Below are 11,238 nucleotides of genomic sequence, written 5' to 3' on the forward strand. Positions count from 1 at the left end.
AAGAATACTAAGTGCAACAAAGGAGAAAGGACAGGTAACATTTAAAGGCAAACCGATCAAAATTACAAATGATTTTTCCATGGAATCCCTCAAGGCCAAAAGGTCCTGGATAGATGTTCTACAAATACTAAGAGTCCACAGATGCTAGCCCAGGCAACTATACCCAGGAAAACACTCAATCATTATAGATGGAGAAAACAAGATATTTAATGACAAAGACAGATTTTTTTTCCAATACTTACCTACAAATCCAGCACTACAGAAAGATTTGGAAGGAAAACTCCCAACCACAGAAGTTAACTATGCACACAAAATGTAGGCAATAGATAATCTCCCTATACAAGAAACCAAGGGTGATGGAGGTCAAATATATTCACAATACCACTGCCAACATCAAATCTAAAACAAACAATCATCAAAAATCAATGGCCTTTACTCACCCCAAATATTAATGGTCTTAACTCACCTATAAAAAGACACAGGCTAACAGAATGGATACGAAGGAAGAATGCAGACTTCTGCTACATACATGAAACACATCTAAGTTTCAAAGATAGACATTGCTTCAGGGTAAAAGGTTGGGGAATATCTTCCAATCAAATGTACACAAGAAGCAAGCAGGCATGGCTATCCTAATATCTAACAAGTTAGACTTCAATCCAAAATTAATCAAAAAGAGATGAGGATGCTAATTCAGTATTCATTGCAGGAGAAATCCTTCAACACAAAGTCTCAATTCTGAAAATTTATGCCCGAAATACAAAGGAACCCAGAGCAAACCAACTGCCAACATCAAACTGAAAGGAGAGAAGCTTAAGGTGATTCCTCTAAAATCACAAAAAAGACAAGGCTGCACTCTCTCTCAATATCTCTTCAATATTGTACGTGAAGTTCTAGCTAAAGCTATAAGACAAGAAAAGGAGATAAATGGGATCCATTTTGGGAAGGAAGAAGTCAAACTATCACTATTTGAAGATGATATGATAGCTTAATAAGCAACCCAATAAACTCTACCAAGGAACTCCAATAGCTGATAAACACCTTCAGCAAACTAGCAGGGTACAAGATAAACTCAAAATAATCAGTAGCCCTACTTTTTTCAGACAACAATGAGATTGAGAAAGAAATCAGAGAAACATAATACTTTACAACAGCCAGAAAGAACATAAAGTATCTTGGAGTAACACTTCTCAAACAAATGAAAGACCTATATAATAAAAATTTGTGGCTCTAAAGAAAGAAATTAAAGAAGATACCAGAATATGGAAAGATCTCCCATGCTCTTGAATAGGTAGGATAAATATAGTAAAAATGACAATCTTGTCAAAAGCAATCTAGAGATTCAATGCAATCTCCATTAAAAACCCACAACAATTCATCACTGAGCTTGAAATGATAATAACCAACTTTTTATTGAAAAACAAAAGACCCAGGATAGCCAAAACAGCCCTGAACTATAAAAGAACTTCAAAGGCATCACCATCCCTAATTTTAAGCTCTACTACAGAGCTATACTCCTGAAAACAGCCTGGAATTTCCACAAAAACAAAACAAAACAACAAAAAAAAAACCAAACAAACAACAACAACAACAAAAAAAAAACAGGTAGAACATGGAATGGATTTCAAAAACCTGATACAAACCCACATACGTATGAACACCTGATTTTCTACAAAACATATAAAACAATACAATGGGATGAGGAAATCATCTTCAACAAATGGTGCTGGCACATTTGGATGATGGTGTTTAGAAGACTTCAGATAGACCCAAGTCTGTAGTCATACACAAAACTATGGTCCAAATGGGTCAAAGACCTCAACATCAATCCAACCACATTGAACCACTTAGAAGAGAACGTAGGAGGTACCCTTGAACAAATTGGTATAGGAGACCACTTCCTGAACATAACTCCAGGGGCACAGACTCTGAGAGAAACAATTAATAAATGGGACCTCTTCAAACTTAGAAGGTTCTGTAAGGCTAGGACACAGTGGAAAGACAAAATGGCAGCCAACAGACTGGGAAAAGATTTTATGTAAGGAGTAAGGTTTTTCTGCCTGCCACGGGTCTGGTCCTGCCATCATGCCATCCCCAATTAACACACAGAGACTCTATATTTGACATAACGCTATTGGCCTGGTACTAGTTTCTTATCTGCTAGCTCTGTCTTAAGTATTAACCCATTTCTGCTGATCTATATACGTTCATGTGGTCTTCTTACTGAGGAGCATACCGGCATTCTTCTTTATCCAGACTCTCCATGCTGACTCCTCCTTCCAACTTCCTCTTCCCTCCTTGTCTCTTAGTCCCTCCTATCTTCCTTTCCTATTGCCCAACATTTACAGAATGGCATCTCCCATCAATTTTCACCAATACTACATCAGACAATGGGCTGATCTCCAAAATATACAAACTAATCAACAAAACACCAAACAGCCCTATTAAAAAATGGGATACAGACCAGCAGAGAAACTAGGATACAAGGTGTATTCTAAGAGATTCATATAAAGTCAATCACAGAACCAGGAAGGGACAAGTCCCCCAGACCTCAGGGGAAGTGTTGGGGGGCAGCGAATGGAGAGAGTAGTAGGAGAAAACGAGGGGGAGGAAAGGAAAACATGTACGACCAGGAAGATTGAGACTGGTTAGGAATAGCAGACAGGAAAGAGAGACACAAAGAGAGAGAGAGAACATAAAAGAGGGAGCCAATATTGGTTTGAAGATAAAATTGAACACAAAGAAAGGTCTAGAGAACTACAAGACATCTCCCAACTAACAATTTGAGCTTCCGTGGAAAGGCTACCATAAATGCCATTCCCGGAGAGTGACATCAACCACTAACTTATCCATGGAGCCCTCAATTAATGCCTGTTGGAAACAGGAGCAAAGACCCATACATAAACACTAAGTCAAAGTAGAACCCAGATGCAAGTCGAGAGGACAAGACCAGGTGGCAGAAACACATAGAGACAGCTTACCTGAACAAGGAGCAGCTAACAGGCCACCAGACTGATAGCTGGGAAGCCAACAGGGGTCTGACTCGGACCCCCCTGAATATGGGTCTCAGCCAGAAGGACTGAGCAGTCTAAGGAACCTCAGACAGTGGAGCCAGGATGTATCCCTGGTGCACAAAAGGACTTTGCGAATACATTCCCCATGGAGGGATAACTGCCTTAATCTAGAGACAGGAGAAAAGCCCTAGTCCCTCCTTCACATGACCTGTCAGATCTAAATGACCCCAACTGGATGGCATTCCCCTACATATGGAATTGGGGTGGGGGGATGGGAGGGGAGGGTGTTTAGAGTGCATGTGAGAGGGCAGAGAGAGTAAAAGGGAGGGAAGGAGGGAGGGGGGAAGGAAAGAAGGGAGGGAGGGAGGGAGAGGGAACTGGGATCGACATGTAAAATAATAAATTAAATTAAAAAATGCTTTGACTCCAAAATTAAGTTCAAGGACATGTTACTGTGGAAAAGGATTTCTATTATTGTTTCCACAGAAAATGAAAAGATGTGCATTCCTTCCAGACTAATGTAGTTTGATCAAGCCAGACCACCTGATAGAGAATACCAGGTGATCCTACATTCAAAACAGATGGACAAAGCAGCCTTACAGACTACAGGCAGGATTTCTTCATCTTCATAGAATCCCCCATGACAGCGCCTCTTACCAGTAGGAAGTAGTTTGGAAAGAACGACACCCAAATCCCCAAATATTGTCTATAAATGTTTGTTATTATTAAAATGGACTTGGTTATATAAAATGAAAAAAAAAGAATAGAATCGTTGATTGAAAAACAAATTATAAAATCAAAAATAAAAATGGGGTACAGAACAGAAGAAATAATTCTCAATAGAGGAAACCAAAAAAGCTGAAAAACACTTAAGAAAATGTTCAACATCTTCAGCTATCAGGGAAATGCAAATGAAAACAACTTTGTGATACCATCTTACTCCTGCCAGGATGGCTAAAATTAAAAACACCAAATAACAACTTATAACAAAGAAGATGTGGAGAAAGGGAACATTCCTCCACTGCTGGTGGGAGTGCAAACTCGTACAGCCATTTTGGAGATAAGTATGGTGTTTCCTCAGGAAAATGAGAATTAGTCTACCACGCGACCCAGCAATCCCTCCTTAGACATATACCCAAATGACCCATATCCCGGCAACAAAGACATCTGCTCAACTATGTTGATAGCAGCATTATTGGTAATTGCAAGAAACTGGAAACAACCTAGATGATCCTCAGTTGAAGAATGGATAAGAAGATGTGGCACATCTACACAATGGAATGCTTGCTATTCTGCAGAAAAAAATAATGGAATTTGAAATTCGAAGGCAAGTGAATGGCTCTTGAAACAACCATCCTAAATGAGGTAACCCAGTCACAAAAAGATGAACATAGGATGTAATCGCTCATATATGGATTTTAGACCTAGAGCAAAGGATCACCAGCCTATAATTCACACCACCAGAGGAACTAGAATACAAGGTGTATTCTAAGAGATTCATATAAAGTTGCTCACAGAAGGTTGATGGGACAAGTCCCCTAGAGAACATGGGAGGTGGGGGGGGGGTCAATGAATGTAGAGAGAACTAGGAGAAAGAGAAGGGAAGGAGAGGAAAGATATTGTGACTAGGAAGATTGAGTCAGGGTGGGAATACAAGACAGAAGAGAGAGAGAGAGAGATTGTGAGTGAAAGAGAGAGAGGGAGACAGAAAGAGAGAGAGAGAGAGAGAGAGAGAGAATAAAAGAGGGAGCCAGTATAGGTTTGAAGAGAAAAGTGAATCTAAAGAAAGGTCTAGAGACCTACAAGACTGTTGCCAACTAACAATTTGAGCAACTGTGAAAAGGCTACCATAAATGCCCTTCCTGGATAGTGAGATCAACAACTAACTTATTCACCATCATGGAACCCTTCTATAGTGCTGTTGGAAACAGAAGTAAACACCCAAACCTAAACACTGAGTTTAACTAGAATCCAGATGCAGATGGACAGAACAAGACCAGGTTGTAGAAACACACAGAGACAGCTGACCTGAACAAGGAGCAAATAACAGGCACCCAGACTGATAACTTGGAATCCAGCATTGTACTGACTCAGTCTTCTCTAAATATGGGTCTCAACCAGAAGGACTGAGCATTCCTAGGGACTGCAGACAGTGGAACCAGGATGTGTTCCTCATGCACAAGAGGTCATTGCACACACATCCCCCAAGGAGGGTACTCCCTTAAACTAGAAACAACAGAGAAGCCCTAGATCCTACTTCAAATGACTTGACAGATATACATGACTACACCTGGATGGCATTGTCATACATGTGGAATTGGGTTGGGAGCTGGGAGCGGAGGGTGATAACGGTGCATGTGAGGGAGAATAGCGTGTAAATGGGTGGGTGGGAGGGAGGGAGAGGGAAATGGGATCGACATGTGAAATAAAAAATAAATAAGTAAATTAAAAAATAAAATAAAATAAATACTCCCAGGCCAGAATCTTACAAGCTGCTGGTAATACAGAACACCAGTGTAAATAGCACCAGGCTCCTCCTGGTACAAAAGTCCTAAGCCATGCTCATCCAAGATATATGCTGGGGTTGCTGAAGGCCTAGGTGCATTGGGCCACCTGGTGGGCAGTCAGAGAGGAGCGGAGTTCTGAATCCCTGGGGGCTAATGACAGAACCAGCCCCTGGCCCAGCCCTCCTCTCCTCAGGTGGCAGTGACTTTGACCATAGGGAAAGGGGTGAGTGTGAGAGTGGGGAGGAGGAGGATGAGCAGTGTTGGGCAGAACAACTTTGGTAAAGATTTTTGTGTCAATTAAGAAAAATAAAAATAACAAAATATATGGTAATTAGAAGTGATGGCTATGTGCAGACTTGTTACAATCAGTCTGAAGCAAAGAAGACAAAATAAGATAACAGTGGTCTAGTAGACAGGTCAAGTGGCCTGCATATTTATAGGTCAATGCAACTCACCAAAGCAGAACAGAGAACATCAGAAGGAAATTCAGGTGTTACGAGTATGATTCCATTTCTCTGGGCAATAAAAGTTAGAACAGGAAAAAGGATTGTCAAGATCCAGAAGAGTGGAAAAGAGATAATAATAAAATTATAATACTGAAAGATGACATAAAAGAAGATCTGGTATAACCCACAAAATCCATAAAAGGAGCCAACAATTAAGAAAGCAGAGGGTGCAGAGGCTCAGGGGAAAGCACCAATGTAAGAAGGTAGAGTCAGGAATTAAATAAATAAATAAGATTTCACTTCAGGCATGCATATCTGGGTAAGAGTAACTGATAAGAAAAAAGAAAAAGAGAAAAGGAGAGATATTTCTACACTAGGGATGTCTGAGAAAATCGAGAGAGACTAAAGGTAATGTAAAAAGTTATGGAGGTTCAAAGAAAAGTCATCAAATGTCGAGAAAGATGTAAACTGTTTGCTGTGGGGTCTCATATCTACAAATATAAATTTAAGATTAGTAATATGAGTTAAAATTTTTGACCATACCAGGTTAATGGTTTAAAAGTTCTGTTTATTTCTCTCAAGAAAAATATATGTACTTGCTAAAAAGTTCTATCAGTGTTTCCTGTTAGAAACCGATTTGTTGCAAGAATAGAGCAAAATCAAAAAGGTTTAAACATTTTTGCTGTCTAATGATAACAGCCACCTGCTCAAAATTTACCTCTGAGCACTGGTCATTAAATTCAGATTATCAGAAAATCAGATGTCCTTTTAATGTAGATGACATTAATTCTGTTTTATGTCGAAAGCTGTTAAACATTGAAACTAGTTAAAAAGTTAGAATTATTAACACTGGAAATTAACATAAACATAACAGGCACCAAGGAGACAATGGGTTTAAAGACATAAAGGATGCTAAAATTATATGATATTATAAGAAGTCAGTACAGGATGTTTAATTGTTTTATCAAACAGTTTTTTATATGTTTAAATTCAGAAGGTTACATTATATTTGTGCTTTATTACATTGTTAATATTTGTACTTAAATTAAAGGGCTAAAATTTAAGATCATAGCCATAAACTGTATATACTAACCAAAAGTTGAGAAGTTTTTATGATACAGATGGCAATCCATCCTTGTTTTTGCTAAATTTGGTAAGCATAAGTTATTTAGATAAACTGAATCACATAGCTGTTTTATGTTTTCCTAAAAGGAGTTTCAAATTAAAATTTTTAAAGCTAAAACTGACAATGCAAAGTTCTAGTTTTATAAAATCTGGTAACTATTATAAAATGTTAAGAAACACAAGTTACCAGCCATCCTTATAGATTAACTTTTGGTTATAGTCAAACTAAGTATTAATGATTAATAACAGGAATAAACCTCACTCTGTCTCCTATACATATTCTAAAAGTTTAAGCTTAAATCGAGTAAATGAAAACCAAGTTGTCTATTAACATCTACCTAGAAAGACTTCTAATACTACAGATATCTGTAGAATAAGACAATTAAATATTAACTAAAAAACTGTAATAATTTCAGACAAAGAATCACAGAACCTAACAATGACCAAAGAAAGGTCTCTAAAGAACATTGTGGGGCAGCATGGATTGTGATGACACTGACCAGGAGCAAGATGCTGAAACAAAATGCCTGCAGCATGATAGGACCCAGCTCGGACTCTGTAGAGCCTGCAGGGTACTGGAAAATTGTCTGCACCTTTGCCTAGACAAAATAAGTTCAGACTTTTCCAATTCCAGCTTCCATAGGGAAAAAAACACCTCTCACATTATGTACTTGGTGAAAAATTTCTCCCCTCAATGCCATAGAAAATTGGATATGGCTAAGAATATAAGGAATGGTCCCTGTGATTTTTTTTAATAGATCCAAAAGTAACATATAGTTTATCCTTCTCAGATCTCTAATTCTATTGATGGCTTGGCTAACCAAATGTTTGTGAGCTTGGCAATAATGGCAGCCTTGATATGGCTCCTAAATCAGAATTTAAAAATATAAAGATATATGTCTTTTTTGAACCTTTATTTATTAATTATGCTTACAGTGTTCTGCCTGCATACATGTCTGCACACCCAAAGAGGATACCACATCACATTATAAATGTTTGTGAGCCACAATGTAGTTGCTGGGGATTGAACTCAGGACTTCTAGAAGAGGAGCAAATAATCTTAACCTCTGCCACATCTCTCTAGCACAAGACATATACTTCTTAAAGATATAAAAAAATAATTTACAATATAAAAATTCAGAGCTTAACTATTAATCAAGTTCTGATAAGCTAATAGAGCAGGGACTCCCAGCTGTTTAGTCACAAACTCAAAGTTTTATGATTTTTATTGGGTGTCATCGAAGTGTAAATATGAAGGATGTTTCATTAGGCCTAAGGCACCACTGACCAATCTATACATGGATCACTCTTGACAGAAGAAAAAGCTTCTACACCAAATCTGTAAATTTTGCTAGGACTCAAAGGTATAAGTACATTCCTGCTGTTTTATAGATACCCAACACCTACTTTTTGTACAATTTGGATTTCAGCACAGATTGGTGATGATAATATATCTAAAACTTTTATGTCCTTTTATATAACACAGTTCATATAGGCTTCAGAGGAACGAATGTCATAAAGCTTTTATCCACTTCTTACAGGTCAAAAGGACTGCAGATTAATACAGCTATCCTGAGGATGGAATTTTCTCCCTGGTCTTGCTGTCTTTCTTGATCACCAAAGGTAAGGAACAAAGAGTTCCAATTAAATATATACATTTTAACCTTTTTTCCCAGTTTAAACATGTCTCAGACGATTTGTGTTTCTGGCAGATGAGTATCAGTTGCTGACTACAGCCTGCTCCTCTATAGTGCTCTCCCTACTTACTGTGAACCAGCCCAGCCAAAGTGAATCTTCAACAGTGTCTACAAACTGATGCGTCTGATAAATGGTCCATTTCCTGAATCCCACTTCCTTTTGTTGGTATTGTCTAGCATTTTAGCCTACTTGCAGATAAGAAAACACTGCAAAAGTAAGCAGGAAGTAGTACAGGCATGTCGCTGGCACAACAGTGTTTTGATTTTCAAATAACTGTCACTTGGAGTTCTATAGCCTATAAAGCCTTCTTGAGCAGCTTGTTACTATTATGCATACTGGTTTCCTCAACTTCCAAGGAAGTGACTCCTGGCTGCAAAAGCAAATGTTTTTTACTGGTAAACATCAAACCAGCTGGGACCTCACTCTGTCAGAAAAGTAAGGCAGTAGCTTAAAATTGTGAGGGGTTTACATGGTAAAGAGAAAGGGAAATTTGAGACCACTAATCTCAGTCAACAAGGTTTCCAAGATACAGGCAGATGATAGAGTACAAATTTATATACAAGGTCATCATGGAACTAAGTTAATATTATCCATCATTTGTTTAGGCAAGATTGATAAGCACACCTGAAAGGTTGGTGTTTTTTCTTTGTTTTTATTTCTTCTCCTGAGAACAGGATGTGGATTCTGTACTCTGTATTCAGGGATTTATCTATTGGCAGAAATTCTTGTTGTCATTATTTTTTCCTTGTCCCTGGCCCTGGCCCTGGGCCCTGGCCCTAGCACCTGGCTGTTCTGTACCAATGCAAACCAAACAATGCCGAGAAACCATGGGATAAAACTCCTCTAAAGGACAGAGAATGAAGAGGGATTATTTTATTATCAAAAAAGAGAAAAGGTTTATTGTAGAGGTGATTAATTGTATTGTATCCATTCTAAGTATTAGAAAATTGAAGCATAGAAAAACGGTTTAAAATACTCATCATTGTACATGAATGGAATGATGATGCTTTCGTTTTCATGCTTATGGCATTATAGACATGTTGTAGCTTGAGAGACGGGTAAATATGTAGAACCCAAAAGAAAGAGCCCTGCTTGTCTTTGTGAGAAACTCAGTGAGGCTGTAGGGTTTCTTCATCTTTAGGTATGCTCCTTTTAGCATGTGGGAGGGGCACTAGAATATGACAGAATACTGGTTCATAAATGTTGCCTGGCAACGCTGCTTGCAGTCTGTATTCTGTTATCATGGGCCAAGTACCAGAGAGCAGCTTCAAGTAAGTGTTATCATGGGACATTACAGTCTCCCAAGATAACTATCTCCTAAATCTTTCAATGACAGCATTTGATTCCCCTAAGCAAGTCATAGCCAAATCTCTGGAAGTTTGCCTACAGCTTTTACTGGTCATGAAATTCTAGATTACCTAATTATCAGAGAACATTCAATTTCTTCTGTTTATGAATTCTCTCTCACCTAAGAATTAATACTATGGAAACAAAGATAATAAGACTCACAATTATTCATCAAAAGGTGAGTTTATCGTTGTTAACTTCCTTCAGGATGGTGATAATCCATTTGTTAGAGTAGACTTAGTGATTATTGTATTGAAGTCCATGTCCTTTGAGGCAGCCGTCCAAAATGAAATATGTAGGATCTTCTAAAAACCCTGCATACACAATGACATTTCAGCATTTAAACCTTTCATGACTCTGCTCTCCGATTAAATAAGGGATGAACCTGGGAGTTTCCCACAATCATGTGGGAGTCAGTGAGAGTCAATTGTGTCAAGTACGGCAGACCATTTCATCATCTGATTATGTTGTTATTTGATTATTATAATAGGACATTAGATAATCCATGATCAGTGGATTCCACGATGTGGGAAACAATTATTATGGACCATCTAAATATCAATTTTTTAGTTAAAATATTTAAATTAATCATGACAGCATCGTTCAAGAGCCTGGTTTGGAGCCACCTTAGGGAAGTGGATGATGTTACATGAACACATTGTTAGATTATTTAACTGTATAAGACAATAATTATATCATCCATGAAACCTGGAATCTGGTGCCACAGATCATCTAATTAAATAATTAAAGTATTTAAATTGACAGTCTGTGTTAATACCCAAGATAACATAAATATTTATAAAGTTATGTAAACCAAAAATCCTCCATTCCGTGAAGAGACCTGTAAAGCTTCCTCTTGTGAAAGAAAGAAAGAAAGAAAGAAAGAAAGAAAGAAAGAAAGAATTCACAAGATACAATTTAACACCAACAAGGTGGATCCAGATTCCACTCTTCCTGAATAGAAAAAGACAGATTTGAATAATGAAATAATCAGATAGTTAGATGGTCTGTCACACTTGAGTCACACAAGTTGGCATCAAACTTCAGGGATCACAGATTAAATAATGAAAGAATTTAATAATTACATCTTTAAATATGTAA

This window comes from Phodopus roborovskii, unplaced genomic scaffold (genome assembly GCF_943737965.1).
Source record: "Phodopus roborovskii unplaced genomic scaffold, PHOROB, whole genome shotgun sequence".
NCBI classification, from domain to species: Eukaryota; Metazoa; Chordata; class Mammalia; order Rodentia; family Cricetidae; genus Phodopus; species Phodopus roborovskii.